At 36.2% G+C, this 21166-nt stretch overlaps 1 protein-coding gene across 3 annotated transcripts in view; it reads left to right on the forward strand.

Moving 5' to 3' along the window:
- The first annotated feature begins 7771 nt into the window (after positions 1 to 7771).
- The window catches only part of FARP1 (FERM, ARH/RhoGEF and pleckstrin domain protein 1), a 308923-nt gene continuing 295528 nt past the window's right edge, over positions 7772 to 21166 (forward strand). For 2 of the 3 annotated variants that reach the window (XM_031958581.1, XM_023500517.2), the window contains exon 1: positions 8839 to 9209. The gene's annotated coding sequence lies outside the window, so the exon portion shown is untranslated. Of the gene's footprint in view, positions 7841 to 8838; positions 9210 to 21166 lie in introns of those variants that run through there. The other variant, XM_031958582.1, reaches the window with a different exon arrangement.

The raw sequence follows: 21166 nt of genomic DNA on the forward strand, positions 1-21166 counted from the left end.
TCCAGTTATAACATATGGTTTAGAAACACCACACTCTTGGGAAAATCAGAATTCAAAGGGAAAAAAAATCATGATGGTAACATTATTGCAGTTAGATCACATAGCAGATACAGTTTCTGGATTAGCATCAGTATGACCTGAATTGAAATTAAGCCCTAGATACTTATGAGCTGTGTGACCCTGGATATATTACTTAAACTCTGTCTGCCTCAGTTTTCTTATCTATAAAATGGACATAATTATAGCACTTCTTCTAAAGGTTATTGTGAAGATCAAATGGGATAATAATTATAAAACCATCCATAATAGTAAATGTATAGCATAGCAAATCTCGCTTTGAGAGACTTTTGAAAGATGTGGACAAGAATCATATACGGTAAGTAGTAGAACAGAAGGTGTGATATGTTTGGGGGAGGCTAAACATACACCACTGAAATCGTAGATCCAACATAGTATCAAAGTAATATGAAAAATGGAATTTTAAGAATTGAATGCTTGAAACAAAACCAAGATCAGTGATTTGATCTTGGAAGTTTATAATTTCCTGGATTTTTAGCTCTTATGTTCCCCTTCTCCTCCAAACAGAATTTTATTTCTCTGCATTGTTGTTTATGGAGGTTTTCAAAGATATAGGATTCAAGACCAGGAGAAGTATGGTATTTCTGTCATCTGAAGATCAGTGTAGTTAAATTCAGAAAAGCCAGACTCGGGTTCTCTGAAGGCTGATGAATTTCTTGGCCATAGAAATTCTCAAAAACTGCAAGGTCATAAAGGGTTTATAATGTGTATCAGTGAGAAAGCCCAATCATGATATCCTTGGAATATGTAAAATATCTTCATATATTTAATGCAGATTTTGTACTAAATTTTCTGTTTTGGGTAATATGAAAAAGTCAGAAAATTAGAGGAAGCAAAAATAAAAAGACTGAGTAGAATGTTTTTTAAAGGTCATTGTGGATATAAGATGTATCATTATATTTTTCTGTCTCAAGTAAAATGGCCTTAATAAACTTTTTCTTTAGCATCATAAATAAGGTACCAGGATTTTTTTTAAAAAAGGTAATTTCAAAAAAGGAAGCATGAAAAATACTTTCCTAGCAGAAATATAAAAAATCCTCATTCCCACAACTGTGAGGTGAACTGAAAATCAATAATTTTTCATTTTTTAAAATCAGTCAGATAGATATTATTAAACATTTTTTATATCCTGGTCACTGTGCTAAGTGCTAGGGAATATAGAAATAATTGACACTTGACATCAGCTTCTGTTCTAATGAGGATAGATAAAAAGTATATATACAACCATATACAACTTAAATACAAATTAATAAAATACATACAAAATAGTTAAATACAGGAGAGTTTACTAGAAAGAGCATCTGAGGAGGATCAGGAAATGCTTTATAAAAATTTTTGATTTTGAACTGAATTTTCAAGGAACGGTGGCACTCTCTCAGAATAGATATAAATAGGAAGTATATCCCAGATATTGGGACAACCTATGCAATGGTACAGACAGAAAAGATGAAGTGTCTACCAGGTCTGTATCCCAAAGAGATTATAAAAGAGGGAAAAGGACCCATAAGTGCAAGGAATTGGACATTGAGTAGATGCCTATCAATTGAGGAATGGCTGAATAAGTTATGGTAGATGAAGGTAATAAAATATTATTGTTCTATAAAAAATGATGAGCAGGCTGATTTCAGAAAAATCTGGAAAGACTTACATGAACTCATGCTAAGTGAAGTGAGCAGAACCAAGAGAATATTGCATATAGTAATAACAAGATTATGTGATGATCAACTGTGATGGACTTGGTTTTTCTCAGCAGTATGGTTATTTGAGGCGATTCCAATAGACTTGGAATGGAAAATGCCATCCCTATCCAGAGACAGAATTTTGGAGACTGAACGTGGATTGAATATGCTTCAATTCATAGTATTTTCATCTTTGTTAGGCATTTTTTTCTTTCTAGTAATTTTTTTTTCCATTTTGGTCTGATTTTTCTTGCACAACATGACAAATATGGAAAATATTTAAAAGAATTGCACATATTTAAACTATATCAAATTGCTTGCTATCTTGGGGAGGGGAGGAGGTAAAGGAGAAAGAGAGAAAAATTTGGAACACAAAATCTTATAAAAGCAGATGTTGAAAACTATCTTTCTGTGTATCTGAAAAAAATAAAATACTATTGAGAAAAAAAGAAAGAAAGAAAAGATCCAGTGTTTTATATGATGAAGAGGCTATTTAGTTGGATGATAGGGTATGGAAGGGGATATGATGTCCAATAAGATTGGAAATATAGGTTGGGGCCACTTAAGCAGAGCAGTTTATATTTTATTCTAACAGGACTAGGCTTAGTAACCTAGGGGAGAGGTGATGGAAGTCTCAAAGTGGAAAGAAGGGGTCAAATGTGAAAGATGTAAAGATAGAAATAATTAAATTTGGCCTTGGATTGGGTAAGTGGGGTAAATGATTAGTCCATTATAAAACTGACATTAAGGATTTAGGCTACTGGAAGCCTCTCTTTAAGAGAAATAGAGCACTTGGAAGATGACAAAATTAAAGGGAAAGGATATGAGTTAAGTTTTAGATTTGTTGAGTTTAAGATAGACATGGTAGGATCTGGATTTATGAAAAATTAATTTGTTAGTTGTAAGCAGGTGAGAAAAAATGATTCTGGAAGAACAATTAGGAGAATGTTGCAGTAGTAAGTGGGGTGAATGATTAATGTCCATTATAAAACTGATGTTATGAACTTAGGTTACTGGAAGCCTCCCTTCAAGAGAAATAAAGAAGTTGGAATATGACAAGATTAAAGGAGAAGCATATAAGTTGTTTTAGACTTGTTGAGTTTAAAATGTCTATAGAACATCCAGTGACCAAATGACAATTGGTAATGGGGAATTGCAGCTCAGAGGAGACTCTGGAGTTGGATATATAGCTACAAAGGTCATATATCATATGATCATAACACTCTACCAAGGCCATGCTAATGCTACACTGTGGCATGGAGGTAGGTCACACATAATTTTAAATTTCAGGTTTGGGACTTAACTACCTTTTAGTCTTGGGAAGAAGAACCACAACTGTTCTATTTTTGTTTCTCCATTGGGATATATGACTTTTCTAGGGAAAACCATTTTTCATGATTTTCTTCTGCAACTCATGTTGGGATATTAAAAAATGATGTTCTGGAGAAACAACCATTAGATTTATATTAGAAAATCTATGTTTAAGTCCCAAATCTATTTCATATTAGCAATGATTTTAGAAAGGTCTTGTTACTTCTAACTCTTAGTATTCTCATGTCCAAAGCAAGAAATATTCTGGTCTGGGCTTATATCCCAAAGAGATCATAAAGAAGGGAAAGGGATCTGTATGTGCATGAATGTTTGTGGCAGCCTTCTTTGTAGTGGCCAGAAACTGGAAACTGAGTGGATGCCTATCAATTGGAGAATGGCTGAATAAATTGTGGTATATGAATATATGAAATATTATTGTTTGGTAAGAAATGACCAACAGGATGATTTCAGAAAGGTCTGGAGAGATACACAAACTGATGCTGAGTGAAATGAGCAGGGCCAGGAGATCATTATATACCTCAATAACAATACTATATGATGACCAATTCTGATGGACATGGCCATCCTCAGCAATGAGATGAACCAAATCAGTTCCAATGGAGCAGTAATGAACTAAGAGGCTATGCCCAGCGAAAGAACTCTAGGAGATGACTAAGAACCATTACATTGAATTCCCAATCCCTATATTTTTGCCCACCTGCATTTTGGATTTCCTTCACAGGCTAATTGTAAAATATTTCAGAGTCTGATTCTTTTTGTACAGCAAAGTAACGGTTTGGTCATGTATACTTATTGTGTATCTAATTATTTTAATATATTTAACATCTACTGGTCATCCTGCCATCTCGGGGAAGGGGTGGGGGAAAGGAGGGGAAAAATTGGAACAAAATATTTGGCAATTATCAATGCTGTAAAGTTACCCATACATATAACCTGTAAATAAAAGGCTATTAAAATAAAAAAAAATATTCTGGTCTTCCTTTTCCTTCTACTAGAATTGCCTGGAAAGCCTGTTTTTTGACGAGTAACCTCTTACTTTATCTTGACCAGAAACAAGTAGCCACACTATTTCCCAGATCTAGTTATTCTGTCCTAAATTGCTACCTTCCTTTGCCTCTTTCCAGTTTAGCTCCTCTTTACATATTGACCTCAATAGGGTCAACTTTAATAAAGTAAACCTTAATAAACTACCTCAAAAGAAGGTAATAGATCCCTTGTGGGCAAGAATCAAGTCATTAGCTTATTTTAGTATTCCCAGAGCTTAGCAGTGACTGGCATATAGTAAGTACTTAATAAATGCTTTTTCCCAGTCATTCAGTATTATAAATCTTGGTGGATAACAAGGTTATTTTAATTAGGACCTTAAACATATAACTATAAAGCAAGAATAAAAGGGGATTACTGATCTTTAGGGAAGTACACATGACACATATATAATTTTCCTCTCACAATCCTACTTCTTTTTAGAGGCAAATAGCCAGACAGGCAGACAATAACCATTTATTATGCATTAACTTTATGCCAATCATTGGACAAAATACTGGAGATACAAATACAAATAGAAAGAAAGACCCAGTCCTCATTAAACTTAAATTGAATGGGAGAAGACAAAACAAAACAAAATTGAAGGGTTTTGTGTGTGTGTGGAAACAGAGCTAGAGAAAGAGAGACAGAGAGAGAGAGAGAGAGAGAGAAAGGGAGAGAGAGAGAGAGAGAGAAGAAGAAGAAGAAGAAGAAAGAAGAAAAAGAAGAAGAAGAAGAAGAAGAAGAAGAAGAAGAAGAAGAAGAAGAAGAAGAAGAAGAAGAAGAAGAAGAAGAAGAAGAAGAAAGAGGAGGAGGAAGAGAAGGAGGAGGAGGAGGAGAAGGAGGAGGAAAAAAGAGAAGGAAGGAAGGAAGGAAAGTACTTGTCCTAGGGGTTGGTATTGAAGTCTGAAATGTCAGAATTAGAAGGGGGAAGGGGAATGAAGATTGTAGAGACCAGAGTTCTCCCCCAAACAGAGGCCCCACAGGGACTCATCATTGTGAAAAGGAGGCCAGCATGTTGGTAATGAAAGTATTTCAAGTGCCCATCAAACATGACTTATCTTCCCCAGACCAATTCTCCCCAGGAGAGTTCCTGAAATCAAAAGAATAAGATTATAGCTAAATTAAAAATATTTGCAATCTGATGCTCTTTTGTGACATTTTCCTGGATTTCTACTTTTCTTGTTTAGAAAAGCAAAGAAAAAAAGATGACCAGCAAATTCTTCACTTTTTACCTTATTTCATTTTACTTCCCCAAAGATCTATGCATTCTAATATTCTTCTCCAGACTTCAGGAAATGTGAGATTGGAATGATGAGTGGTGGAAGAAAAGATTTCAGAAGGTTTGAAAAACAGAGGTTATGTATGAGGTGACTGCTTTATATCTAGAAAGGCTCTCAGATATACATAAAGTTTTTTGACCAGCTGAGCTCAGCACTGAAAATTTATAAGAACAATGAAGATTAACTGGGGACCTAGAGGTTTCTGAATTTTTAAGCTTAGACATCTGTCTTGAATAATTGACAGAAAATGACAAACAATTCTCACTTTTTCAGAACTTCTTTAGTGAAGACATAGTTATTTCCCTGTTATCTTCCCAATTAAACTCATTGAGAGAAGAGACTGACTGTCTTTGAGTCTTTTATATGCCCAGTACTTAGGACAGTGTCCATAGCTGACACATAATGAATGCTTGTTGACTGGAAAGAACACTGGCTCTGAACTGAGGAACTCTATTCAAATTCTATCCCTGAGATTATAGATTGTAGTCAACATTTGTATTTATTATGTATATCCACCATATATACACATATATGTTCATATCTATCATACAGTATATGCAATACAGTACTGCAATACAGTATAATATAAATGCAATACAAATTATACATAATAAAATATACATTCAATATAAATCTATCATAGGAAATATATATACAATCCTATTTGAGATTATAGCTAATCTATAATTACATGTATACTTTATAAAAGCATGTGCTTACATACACACTTATATGGGCAATATATATTTGAATATATATATATATTTATACCTACATTTTGCTGTTTTTATCTATTTATTTATCTATTGCCTTTGTAATTTTGGAAGCCTAGACCTCCTTGAGCCTTAATTTCCTCCTTTGTAAAAGAGAGGGATTTGGCTATGTAATTTTTGAAGTTTCTTCTGAGGTGTGGATCTGTGATATATGGTCTTATAATTTGGTTTATGAATTGGAAAGGATTTGAGATTTTTTTAGCTAATAAGATTTTTTTTTTAATATCCTGGTACTTAACCTAATACCATATTTAACTCTTGATATAAGGAACCTTTTAAAATTGTTTTCAATTTAATTAAAATTATACAAATTTTTGGAATCCCTATAGTATTGTAGACATATTCCTATTCGATCCCCAATTTTACAAATGAGGAAACTGAGGCCTTGGAAGGGACAGGTATCTTCCCCAACATCATATCAGCTAGTTAAATATCCTTTTCTTCACTCCTGCTAATTCCTGGAATAATTTTTAAAAATCACTCAATTAGAGAGAGGTTAGCCCCTGAGCTTAACCTAATGGCCCAGTCATATTGTGAGCCTCAGCTCCACTAGATTCATTGTTGAACTTTTTAGATCTACTGTTTGCTCTCTTCATTGGCATTTTCATACATAAGGAGGGTAAAAAAAAAATGACATGAAAAATAGAAAAGTCTCTTTTGGAACCATTCAATAATCTGTAAATTTTAAGCATCCCCAATAAGGAGTACTCTCCTGGATCTGCAAGTTGGCTGAAATGGTAAACAAAAATACTATTCCATTTATTAAAACTTTTCTCATTAGTGGAGATGCTCTAACGGTCTAGGGTCTATAATTCTGACTCGGAGTCAAACTCAGGATCTTAGGTCCAGTGTGTCTTTGAGGTGAACACAGAAAAAAAACTAAGAACTTTTAGTGGATTTGGTGGCAAGGAAATCTGATGGTGTCTTTTTATTTTTCTCATTTCTGTCTCTTAAAGCTCAGATTCAGAATTGTCACAAAGAACCTTTCAAAAAAAAAAAAAAAAAAAAAAAAGACCAAGAGGGCTCTTATCTGTTAGGATAAGGGAAAAGATACTACCGGGATGCTAGAAGGTGCCGGAGGGGCGATAAAGATAGCAGTCTAAAGGGTGAATACTTATGGCAGCACCTGCTGAAATTATATCTCTCTTTTGTCAATCGGGCCACGGGAGCACGTCTTCCTGGTCGTTCCGAGTTCACCTGAGCTTTGCAAATGCGTGGGGGCAGAGTACGACAGGTTTCTAGCCAACAGTCCACTCTCACCCACGGAAAGAAAATAAACTGAGTATATGGACTTTGTCTACCTTCCAGAGGGAGAGCCAGACTTCATAGCTAGGGCGAGAGTGACGGACTGGGGAATGGAAGGGGAGGAATCCAGGTGTGCCTCCCACTGGCCGAATCTTCCTTGCAGCAAAGTCCAGGAGAAGGAAGGAAGGGCCGGAATGGGTTGGAACAGCTGGGAATACTGGTTACGCCTGACCTAGGGCCCACTTAAGGCTCCTCTAGCTGGGTGGGACGGGCTTTTGTGGCAGCTGATCCCTTCGGGATTAACCCCTTTGCAGCCTTTAGGTAGCGATGGCGCGAGAGAGGCGGAGCGCGCCCGTGGAGGAAAGGGGTGGCGCGGCTGCTTTTGCAGCAAAGACAAGCTCCTGTCTCCAGGGGCAGCCGAAGAGAGGTGGGTAGCTAGGTGGGACTCTGCTTCAAATTACAAATTACAAAGAAAGACTGGGAGAAATCTTAGGGTCTTGGTATACTTAGTTGTTTTATTTAAACCTCTACGCGGTCTCGAGTTTTACCTGCTCATTAGCCTCGCTAGTTTTCTTTCTTTAAAATCGGCAAACCTGGCTCTTTCTCCTAAAAGGTATAAAGAATGGCTCAAATCTCTCCTTTTCCCCTCTCCCATTTTCATTTACTCCTAGGTGGCATCGCCCAGACCTTCAATTAGGATAAGAACTAGGGATAGGGAGTCCCGCGTGGAGCTTGGGGAAAAGGGGGGGGGGGCGTCTTTTCGGGGAGAGGGGAGCATTGTTTGTGCCGGGTGGGAAGGATGGGGGACGATTCCATAGTCTGCTCCGGTTTGGCGACAGCCTTCCCAGGCACCTCTCACCTTCCTTTTGGCATAACCCCCCAAGCTGTGTCCCTGGGACCCGGGGCGTGTCCTGGGGTCTCCCTTGGAGCTTGGGGCGGGGCGGGGCGGCGCCTGGGAAGCAGCCTGGCTGGAAACAGGACCGAACGCTGGAGGGGGCTGTAGCTCTCCCTCTCCCTCTCCCTCTCTCTTCTCCACCGTAGCTTCCCCCTCCCCCCATCCTCTCCTTCTTTCTCTCTCCCTCCTCCGGAGGGGGCTGGCTTAGGGGCGGGGAGGTGCGGCGACCACGGCGGTGGGGCCGCTGAGTTCAGTTCCCGCTCGCCGGCCGGGTCTACCCGAGGCAAGTCAGTCGCCTGCGTCTTTGCAGCCGCTGTTCGGCCTTTTAATTTTATTTGAAGGGGTGGGGAGGGAAAAAGGGGCGGGGAAGGAAAGAGGCATAGCCACCGCCTCTCGGGCTTCTCCCGTGCAAATGGTGTTTGCCTAGGCGTCGAGCCGGACATGGCGACCCTGAGCCCGCTACCTTCCCTCTCCTCCCCTCGTCTTTCGTCCTCCTGCTCCTCCCCTTCTCCTCCTTTCCCGGGAACCCTTTAATGGCTCGGACCTCCGCCGGCCCCTGCCAGCTCTACTTGTGCGCCGGAGACGAGAGCCAGCAGTACCCGGGAGTATTAATAGAAAGCAGCCGCTGCAGCCCCAGCCCAGGAGCCGCGCGAGCAGCAGCAGCAGCAGCAGCAGCAGCAGCAGCAGCAGCAGCAGCAGCAGCAGCAGCAGCAGCAGCAGCAGCAGTCGCCGCCGCCTCCCTCAGCAGCCCGGGGCCCGCGGCGCAGGGGAGGGGGAGGAAGAGGAGGAGAAGGAGCGGGGAGAGCAGCGGGAACCCAAGCCCCGGACGCTGGAGTGAGCGGCAGCTCTAGCCCCAGCCCCAGCTCCAGTCCGGCTCCGGCTCCAGCTCCAGTCCCGAGACGTAAGAGCTGTTTTGGGGAACAATGAAGAGTGGGGAGGAGGTGTGGAGGGGGGAGCGATTGGGAAGCCAGGTCGGAGGAAGTGGAGGGCATCGGACTTGTCCTCGGTGAGGGGAGGCAGGCATGGGTGTGGGGAGAGGGAGGGCAACTGCCGCTGCAGCAACTTGTAGAAGTCGCTTGGCTACGGGGAAAGCTGGGTGGTGGTGGTAAAGGGCTGAGCAGGATCGGACCTTGGGCGGCCCCTGGAAGTGGGGTGTGGGGGTATGGGGCAGGTGAGGATGGGCTTCGCTTTGGTCGGAGATAGGGTGGTGGGTGGGGCTTTTTGGAAGCCGGAGGTTCTGGGCTGAGCTGGTGGACACGGCTGTAACCTAACAATAGTAGGGGACTTCGGTTGCCCTGTTGGACTCCGGCATCGCAAGCGTGGGAGGACACTTTTCCTTTGCTCTCCTTTAACCCTACGTCAGAGGAATATCAGGGACTCTGATTCTCCAGCCCCTTTCCTTCTTAATCGAACTATCCCGGCCCCACCCCCCCTTTGGTGACAGCATTGAAAAGCTTCTTCTGGACACTTGTGTAAATCTCAGTCCCTAGAGTTGAGTATCAGGCCGATGGCTGTTAAATCTGGTTGTGTATACTGTGAAATGTCCGAAGCTTGTTCAGATCTCCTCACAAAGTTACACTGCAATCCCTAGACCTGGTTGACAAAGACAAATCTGGTCAGAGCACAAGTTGGATTTCGTCCATCTTTCCCTTTCCTCCCTCATATTCCCCTCACTTCCACGTGTGGCAAACTTCTGTCTTGGGGTGAGAAAATGTGATGCACATTTTAAAAATTCTTTGGAATATGATTTAAAAAACCCTAAGTTCTGGAAACTTTAAATGTGTGATGCAGCTTGGTGCTGAGTGTGCGTCTGTTTATTTTTAAATCAAAGGATAAATTCCTCTTAATGAGTCTGAAGTACGTTTATAGCTATAATGCCAAATGGATAACTCACTGCTTCCTGCTGGTTTGGGGAATCTGTTCAGTGTCCCTTGGATTGAGCCTTACAAAGGAATGAGTTCCTTGTAGCCCCTTGGGCTTGTTCAATGTGAGGACTTGGAGAGGGGAAAAAAATCTTGATTTTCATCTGGAACAGCTTAGCAATACACATAAAAGCAGAGTGGCCAACTTGCTTTTTTTTTTTTTTTTTTTTTAATCCTGTTCTGTGGTAAAAATCACATTGAGTTCGCAGTTATTTGTTTAGCAGACTGGTCAGGAGAGAATGGACCTTTCTTCGGTGACTCTTGTAATGCAGTGTGTTTTACAGCGTCTTTCTCTTGCTTTTAGCCCTTATATAGCACGTGTACTCCATTCCTTATGAACCCAGCTAGGATCTCGATAGATGCCTTGAACAAACCATACACTGCATAGTCTTAAATCCAAACTGCTATGCAGTTTTTGGAAAAATTGAATGTGGTCTAGTTGAGTTATCCCATCCTTACTTTGTCTTTGGGTTGGTCATTTTATTTACTTGACTTTTCTCATCCTGAGTGAAAAGGGGTTTGAAGATTGGATTTAAAATTGGCTTCATTGTTAGGATGAGGCAAAGAAATTCATTGGAGTTCTGGTTGCCTCGAACCTGCCCTCCCCCTCTTGCTGGGGTGAGATCCAATTTGGTGCATCGTAGCCTCTTTTTCCCTTCCTTTGGAAGTGTGGGAGGACCCACCTACCTCCTAGCTATTTGTCTATGGGGAAATAAAAACAAACAAAAATGTACCTTTTAGATATGTATACAAGGTGATGGAAATTCAGGCCAATTGAATTATTCTGTATTCTTGCAACACATATCAATAACAAGACTTTGGTTTTGGAATTAGTTCAGCCATAATGAAATTGGCTTGATGGAGTCATGAAGAAATGTAATCTAGTCCTGACACATACTAGCTCTATTATCCAGGGCAATTCTGTTAAGAGTGTTAAGTAGTAGAACTTGGATGGATAGAACATTTGAACTTCCTTATACAAGGGAATGAAATCACAGGTAAAAATCCCGCTCCCCTCCAGGTAAAAGAAAAATGTAATTTTAAAAATAATATCTGACAATATGGTTACTCAAAGTTTAGAGTTCTACATTCATATTTGATCTTCCCAGCAATCATGTGAGGTAGATACTACTTATGTCATCAACCTTATTTTACATATGAGGAAATTGAGGCTCAGGGAGGTTAAGTGATTTGCTCATGATCATATAGCTAGTATCAGAACTATTTTTCAAACCACCAGAAAACCTTAATTATCTGCTTTTTTATACTAGTGGCATAGCTAGGAGTTGTTTAGTTTCTGGATAACCTAAACTAACTTAAGCCTCACCACTATGAGAAGGATATGGAGGTAAAATGCAGCTCTGAAATAGAATTAACTAGTTTGTAAACTCTATGTATACTCAGAAAATCTGTAACTTCTTTTGTTTAGTACAGAATGGAAAGAATCTTAGATTACGACATAAATTTTTCAGATGTGATTTCTAGTCCCTGAAAGATTTGAACCTGAGATTTTAGAGATTTCACTTTTAAGTGGAAATATTAGCATCCAAAGTAACTGAAGACTGTGTTGTACAGTTTGGTTTTATAGTCTCTTTCCTTATATATCCTCTTTCTTAAAGGACCCTGGAAATTGGAAGCCATTGAGTCATATTAGAATACTAATGCTATTCTGCCAGTATTCCATTGGCTATATTTTAATTATTCTTGTTCATTTTTCTTGATTGGTTATACAAATTACATCATGGTAATACTGAGACTATAAACTGCACAAGTACTGTTCATCATTTTTGTTCATCAAAAATAGTTTCTAATATATTTATCTAATTATTGAACATTAAACAGCACATTGTAGAAATTTGTACTTAGCAATCTTAGTGCTTATAGATGTTTGACTATATGATTCACTGGAAAATAAGCAATCTGACAATATGATTTTGAATAATTAACAATAAGATTCTATTTCTGAAGTAAACAATTCAAAGAAATAAATTTAATCAACATGTTGAGAGTTCTAGAAAAGTTGCTTTTTTGAATTTTTCCAGAGAATGAGGAAAATTGCTTTAAGTAAAGATTCTCACCTAGCTTTTTGGTAAGGTGGTGATTAAGTTCTTTAATACATTTGCAAACATCCCTGTTTATGCAGTGTGTTTTGTAGTGATGATGTTTGTTATCTTTGTGGACTAAGGCTATTGCTGCAAATGACTCAGTTATTTTTGCCCCTGGGCACACAGTTAATCTGTCTCTTGGTTGGCCATGAACTATGGGGACTGTCTGTGTTTGTGGATTCTTTGTCTTCTATTCATGTTAGTTATATGCTGGTTTTGTTCAAATTGGGGCCATCCCATCTCTGATTACTGAATTTCAAGTTGTTCTCTTTTATTTCCTTTGCTTACACCAGTCCCTGATTGTGCTGCTCTGCAAAAATCTTAGCATTTCTTCTGTCCCTGTTGCCAACAGTGCTTGAACTATCATATAGGTATTATATTGTCACTTATTCCAAATGCTCAATTTAAGGTAAAATTAACTAGCAAACAACCTGGTTATCAAAGACTTTGAAAAAGTAAAGTTTAAAAAAATTAACTTTTCTTTTTTATTTTGAAACTAATCATTAACAAACACGAATAGATTGGAATACAAAGAATTAAAAAAAGATTGGATATGAAGCATTTCTTTCTTTCTTTTTTTTATTTACTCCCATTTTTTTATTCTTTTTTTTTTATTTAATAGCTTTTTATTTACAGGTTATATGTATGGGTAACTTTACAGCATTAACAATTGCCAAATCTCTTGTTCCAATTTTTCACCTCTTACTCCCCACCCCCTCTCCCAGATGGCAGGATGACCAGTACATGTTAAATATATTAAAATAGAAATTAGATACACAATAAGTGTACATGACCAAACCGTTATTTTGCTGTACAAAAAGAATCAGACTCTGAAATATTGTACAATTAGCTTGTGAAGGAAATCAAAAATGCAGGTGGGCATAAATATAGGGATTGGGAATTCAATGTAATGGTTTTTAGTCATCTCCTAGAGTTCTTTCTCTGGGCGTAGCTGGTTCAGTTCATTACTGCTCCATTGGAAATGATTTGGTTGATCTCACTGCTGAGGATGGCCAGGTCCATCAGAACTGGTCTTCCTATAGTATTGTTGTTGAAGTATATAATGATCTCCTGGTCCTGCTCATTTCACTCAGCATCAATTCGTGTGAAGCATTTATTTCACACATTTATTTTCTTTCCTTTTCAGTTCCCTCAATTGAATAAAAAGGGAAAATATTCCCCCATCACAAATATGCAAAATAAATTCCCACATTGATCTTGTTTAAAAATGGATGTTTCATTCTGAATTAAAAATTCAATTACTTCTTTGGGAAGAGGTGAATAGCACATTCATACTTAGTCTTCTGAAATTGTGGTTTATCATTGTAATTACCTGAGTACTGAAGTTTTTATTACTGTTGCTTCACATCATAAGGTTGGATAAATAAATTTTGAAGCCACTTCTTGCTAAATACAGATTTTTGTTTTTATTCAGTTCCGCAAAAAATGTTTAATTGATTTTAAAGGGGAGAAAGTTATTTATCTGAGGTGAGGATTTTTTTGGTTGTTGTTTGTTTGTTTTTTGGTTTTGGTTTTGGTTACTGTGTCTCTCTGTGCCATTTAGGATCACAGCATCCTAGAAGTACTAAAACTAAAAGCTTTAGTTGAGACATTGAAAAAAAAAAATCGGATCTGGAGAATTTGATTGTGTACAATGAGTCTGATAAGACCAACAACAATTTGACTCTTAGTATCAGTGTTCATTACTGCCAGTGATTTTCAACTCTGACCTGTAACTTCCTTTCTATCAAAATACTGAATAAAGATTTCCAGGTGTGGCAGAAAATTTGCAGATTGAATTCATGTAGGAAGTAAATGAGTTCACTGAATTTAATTTCATATGTAAAATTTTCACATGTGACCATAAGTTTTCAAGAGGGATACTATAATTAATCTGGGTTGCATTTAGCTTCTAAGCATCTTGGATGTTTCATTGTTATAGTAGAGCCATTACAACTGATCTCTTCTGAACTTACTATACAAGGTTTTCTTCTAGTCTGATGAATTTTTTTAAATTATGTCACAACAATGGAAAAATCCAATTTTAAGATGGTCTTTGTTGCTTTTTGGTTTGATTAGTTTTGAGCATGATTTTAAAGTATTTAAAAACTAGTATTTTCTTTTTTTTTTTTAAAGGAAGTTTAATATTAGTGTTGACAAATTCCTACTATTTTGGGTAATTGGAAATCAGATTTTTAATTGCTTATCTTGATTTACTTTGAATTTATTCTGTTAATATTCCTAAAAAGAATATAAAATATAATTTTACCTTTAGATGCCAATTTTTTCCCTCTCCTCCATCCTAAAATTGAAAAATAAAATATTTGTACACATGGTTTTTAATACTTTGTATTTTTATGAAATATTAAATATTATGAAAATAATTTCCAATGATCAAACTAAAAGTAATGTTACACCTTTAACACGGAAGATGATTGTTCCATGTAGCATGTTGCACACAGAAATCTGCTCATTGGTGAGATCCTACTTTTTGCTGCTGAATGATCTGCTTTATTAAAGCCTATACAAAAGTAGTCCTTGATACTGCTCCTTGGGAAGGCGGTCCATCAGATTGGGCTAGTTATATTGGAGCAAGTAAGGGTCAATTAACTTATTCATCTCTAAAAATATAAAATATCAGTTATCTTGTTCTATGAATCATGAAAAGTATTTAGGAATTTGAGGTCAGGCCACATTACATTTGAGCACAATTGTTATGTGCTTGATCACAACATACGGGAATTTTGCTATTGTATCAATAAAATGAGCTATAAAATGAAAGTATTATATGCTTGTCTTAAAAATACAAGATAAATGAGCTTACAATTGCAATCAAACAAACAGATGGTCTGAAAGCAAAAATGAAAAGTTGTTCTTCAGAGTACAGAACAAGTCTGAGGAAGAAAAGGAAGAAATTATCTATTTGATTTAATAGATAACCTTTATTATAGTACTTTATAAATGTTAGCCTCTCAACAACTTTGGGAGATAAGTGCTATTATTATTCCCATTTTACAGATGAGGAAATTAGATGATTTGCCCAGTGATACAACTAATTAATATCTGGCTGGATTAGATTTTTGATCTTCCTGATTAAATCAAGGTTCAGTGCTCAATCCTCTATGCTAACTACAGAGATGATGCCCCACAAGTAATGTTACTTCTAAAATAAGATAAACACGACCTTATTAGAAGTATCATATCTCTATTAATCTAATAAATGTTATATTAATATTATATGATAGTTTAGAAGAAGATATAGATACTTCTGTCAAAGAGTAGAATTTTGTATAAGATGGGATTGTTTTTAACTTATTTAAGAAGCTTTAAACTCTCATCTTTGCCATTCTGTTGTAAGGATAAACTTCAAAATTGTATTGACTTATATTTCTCTAATTTTATTGGTGATTTAGAATATTTTATATGATTGCTTATGCTTTCTTTCTTTTCTTTTTTAAACTGCCTGTTATCAATTGGTGAATGACTCTTATTCTTACACATTTTTTCTCTCCTCTTTTCACACAACTGATTTCCCTGGGTTTCCTTTTAAGTACCACCTAAAATCTCATCTTTAAAGGAAGCCTTCCCCAATCTCTCTTAATTCCAGTATTTTCTCTCTGATAATTATTTCTATTTATCCTGTATGTAGCTGGCTTTGCATATATTTGTTAAATGTTGTCTTCCCCACTAAATTATAAGGACTATCTTTTGCCTCTTTTCTCCCAGTACTTAGCACAGTACCTGACATAATAAGCACTTAATAATTGTTTATTGATTGATTCTTATATCTTGGAAATGAGGTAATTTACAGAGAAAACTAATTTTTTGAGCTTATTACTTTCTAATTTTAAATACTTTAGTTCTGTTTGTATGAAAACTTTTAAATTTTATATAATCAGAATTGTTCTTTTTATTTTTAATGGATCCTCTCTATTACCTGTTTTTCATAAACTGTTCTGTTATTCATAAACGTGAAAGATAATTTCTTCCTTTCCCTTCTATTGTTAATGATATGGCTGTTTATATCTAAGTCATGTATCCATTTGAAATTTACTTGATATATAGTGTAAAGTGTTGATATAAACCTAATATCTGTCAAATTATTTTTTGTTTTCCCAGCAGTTCTTCTTAAATATCAAGTCCTTACCTTGGACTCTTTGAATTTATCAAACTAAAAACAATTAGGTTGGTTTATATCGTATACCTAATTTGTTTCACTAATCGATTTCTCTATTTTTTAAACCAGTACCAAATCAATCTGTTTGTCCATTACATTCTTTTCTGAATATATCTCTCCTTCCTCTGCTACCCAGAAAGGTATCACTTTTCGTAAAGATTACAAATGAAAAAAATCATTTTAGCAAAACCAATCAATAGGGCATTTCTCACATCTAGTCAAACTCCAATCCTGGATTATTTCTTTATTTTCTGCCTCTTCATAACATTCTACTGAATGAAGCTTATAAGAAGTGATGTAAATGTCTTGACTGAGGCTACAACAGAGGTAAATGGATCCTCATTTTCACAAGGTAATTCTTTTACTCTTCCATAATTGATTCTCTAACTCATTCCCCATAATAGCTGTTTAAGCTTTATCTTCTCTTCAAAAAATTCCCATGGTATTCCCTTGCTTCTCTGCATTGCTATTTATTATTGGGTGGTAGAGAAGTATAAAAATTCTGCTAGTGTGTAGAGTTGGAGGTGCTTTTCCCACCTTTAATATAAAGGTTAGTGTCTTTAGTGTCTTTTACACGCTACCAGTGTAGCTGAAGACATTGACTAATAAGCCTGAATCTAGAAATGATGAATACTATAGTTGCTGTGGAGGAGTAAGCACAGTTAAGCCAGGGAACGTTTTGAAAGTTAAGCATCAGAGAAGTAGTTCAGTAGATGGACTAGTTTGGTTGTTTTGTTAGCCAAGCACATTATGGGTCAGCACAACTTAGCACTGGGTGTATTTATTAAACTGAGAAACTACATCTCTCAAGGGACTTTAATTTATAATCTACAATTTATAATCTACATTTATAATCTATATTAAATATATTTAATTTATAATCTACATCTACAATATAATCTACATATTAATCTATAATCTACATCTGGCCACGTATACTTCCCACATATATGCCTAACTGCCCTGGGTGTGTGTGTAATCACTCTGTGGATACGCTGCATTTTGGGGAAGTGGGGAAGTATAACTATAGAAAATTATATAGATTTGTATTTGCTTTGCATTTTTAGCAAGTGTTTCATTGAAGTTTGAGTATTATGGCTGTTATATTCATGAGAAATAAATTAGTAAAGTGTTTGGAAGCATAGTGTTGATGGGAAGTCAACCCCAAGGGCTATTCCTTAAATTCCTAAATTCCCTAAATATTAGAATAAAAGCTAAGTGACTACTGCTCTGGAGCACCAATCCAAACTGCTCGTATGGGTTAAAAGGGTAAGTGAGCAAGTCTTAGTCTAGGAAGTGAGTGGACCAAAGAAAATTGAAAAATTGGTGGCACACAAGGGCAAATTTTGATATTCATGTCTCTGCTACCAAAGGAAGGTTTTTCCTTATGTTCTACATCTTATGGCAGCTATTCTATCTCACTCCCCCTCAGCCCCTTGACTTACTGGTACTCCCACTGCACCAGTTACTTTGCCTGAAACTTAACAGATTGCTGCTTAATATCCTGGAAAGATTTCTAGTTGGCTCAGATCATCAAACCTGATGATTATCTACCTGAACTCATTCCTCAGTGATTATTGAACTCTCACTGCATCATACTCTTCCCCCTTCCCATTGATTCTGAACTCCTGTCCTCTGTCCCTCACTGATTTCTCCTTTCTTTTCTGCCCCCTATGAACTCCTCTAAAAGCTACCTATTTCTTTGGCTGTACTCTTTGGAATGCCTGCTTCACAAGTAACAAATTTGTTCTCATTTTAGACTTTCTCTGTTTTCTTTCATCTTCCTGTTCTCATTGAGACTTGGCTCTCTTCTGATGTCATTAGCTTTCCTGGTTATCTTTTCAAATATTGACCATGATTTCACTCATATTCCCTGACTCATTGGTCAAGGTGAGAAGTTAAAATACTTCTTACTCCCCATTGTTACCTGCAGGTTTCTAAAATTTAGATAGCAAATATGGATTGAATGAAATTCAAAGTAATTACTCTTACTAAATTACTCAAGTAATTACTCAAAGTAAGAGTAATTGCTTTGAGTTCATTTAAACCATATTTAATACCTAAACAAGATTCTGGTAGTAGTTATCAAACATCCTTCAGGAACCTCTCCTACCTTCTTTTTTTAATTTAAAAACATTTTTTTATTACAGCTTTTTATTTTCAAAAAATATGCATGAATAAATTTTCAACATTGATCCTTGCAAAACCTTGTGTTCTAAATTTTTCCCTCTCTTCCCCCATACCCCTTCCCCTAGATAGTAAGTAATCCAATATATGTTAAACATGTTAAAACATGTTAAATCCAATATGCGTATATATATTTATAATTATCATGCTACACAAGAAAAATCAGATTAAAAAGGGAAAATGAGAGAAAACAAAATGCAAGCAAACAAAAAAAGAGTGAAAATGCTTTATTGTGATGCATACTCAGTATCATAGTCCTCTCTCTGGGTAGAGATAGCTCTCTTTATCACAAGATCATTGGAACTGGCCTCAGTCATCTCATTATTGAAAAGAGCCACATCATCAGAATTGATCTTTTTGTAATTTTGTTGTTGCTGTGTACCGTGATCTCCTGGTTCTCTCATTTCATTTAGCATCAGTTCATTCAATTTCTCCAGGCCTCTCTGAAATTATCCTGCTGCCTACTTTCTTTTTTTAAAATATATATATATATATATATATATTTTTTTTTTACCAATTTTTTCAAACATTTCCCAATTAAATGTTGATTTTTTTTAACATCTTGCATTTCCAATTCTGTTTTTTCCTCTTATACCTTTCCACCTTGAGAAAGCAAACAATTTGCTATCAGTTATGTGTGAGACATCATTCAAAATACATTGCCATACTTACCACGTTACAGAAGAAAATCCAAAGAAACAAAAAAATAAATGCAAAAAAAAAAGTATGTTTCAATCTTCATTTTGAGTTCATTAATTTTCTCTCTAGAGGTATTTAGTATTTTTTCAACATGAGTCCTTTGATCCCAGACAATTCTATTTTATTGTTGAGAATAACTAAGTCATTCACATTTGATTATTGTATGACAGTGCTGTTACTGTGTATAATGTCCTGGTTCTGTGCATTTCTCCTTTAATCAGTTCACAAAGTCTTCCAAGGTTTTTCTGAAATCATCTTTAACCCAGTTCTGATAAGAATACAGTTTTAGTACTACTAGCTCTCTATCTCTTGCCCTCCACTGAACTGGTTCTTTCATTCACATCTTGTTTTTATGCAATGATTGCTTCATTTTACCTCTTCCTATCCAATTTTATTTTTTTAGGATCATCCATCACACTCAACTCAATCTCAAATCTTCTATCTATATATGCTCTTTCAAATTATTGTAATACTGATAACATTCTTAAAGAGTTACAGATAATGTTTTCCCACATGAGAAGCAAACAGTTGGACCTTATTAAATCTCTTATAATTGGTCTTTATATTTACTTTATGTTTCTTCTGATTTTCCAGTCATATTTTCCATTCAGTTTTTATCTGTTCCTCAAGAATACCTGGAAATCCTCCAATTCATTAAATATCTAAAATCCCCCACCTCACCCCTTGCAGGATTACATTCAGTTTTGCTGGGCAAATTATTCTTGGTTGCAGACCCAACTCCTCTGTTGCTTTTTGGAATATGTTATTCCAAGCCCTTCGGTTTTTTAATCTTGTTAAATAACAATTGTTAAATCTTGTGTTATCTTGATTGTATTTCCATGGTACTTAAATTGTTTGTTTCTAGTTGTAATATTTTCTTCTTTGACCTGGGAGCTTCAAAATTTAGCTATGATGTTTCTGTGAGTTTTCATCTTATGATCTCTTTCAGGTGGTTATCTGTGGATTTTTTTTTTTCAATTTATATTTAACCCTCTAGTTCTCAAAAGTCAGGGTAATTTTCCTTAGTGATTTCTTGAAGTTTAATGTCTAGATTGTTTTTGATCATAATTTTCTGATAGTCTGATTCTTAAATGGTCTCTCCTAGATTTGTTTTCAGGTAAGTTGTTTTTCCAATGAAATGTTTCATATTATCTTCAATTTTTTTCATTCTTTTTATTTTATTTTATTATATCTTGGTATCTCATAAAGTTTTTAGCTTCCACGTTTCTGATTCTCATTTTTAAGGAATTATTTTCTTTCTTAAATTTTTGGATCTCTTTCAAATTGCTTGGCTTTCTTCTCATAATTTTCTTGAATTATTCTCCCTCTCTCCTTATCAACTTTTCTTATTTGTTTTCAAAATCTTTTTTTAAGCTCTTCCAAGAATTCTCTTGGAGCTTGTGATCATTTAACATTTTTATTTGAAGTAGAAGTAGCTGTTCTGAGTTTGTACCTTATTCTTGTTTTTTCTTAGTTCATTGATGACTTGTTCAGTTTCTTTTTTCTAAAATGGGGTTAAGTGCAATTTATATTTTTATGAATACTCATCTTCTTCACTTAGATCATCAGGTTTATTGATGTATAGTTGGGTAAAATAGCTTCTAATTATTGTTTTGATTGCCTCTTCATTGATGGTGAATTTACTCTTTTCATTTTGATACCGGTAATTTGGTTTTCTTTCATTTTTTTAATCAAATTAATTAAGGGTTTTTCTGTTGTTTTTCCCCTATAAAACTAGGTCTTTGTTTTATTTATTAATGCAATAGTT

Source organism: Sarcophilus harrisii, chromosome 3 (assembly GCF_902635505.1).
Source record: "Sarcophilus harrisii chromosome 3, mSarHar1.11, whole genome shotgun sequence".
In the NCBI taxonomy this organism is placed as follows: Eukaryota; Metazoa; Chordata; class Mammalia; order Dasyuromorphia; family Dasyuridae; genus Sarcophilus; species Sarcophilus harrisii.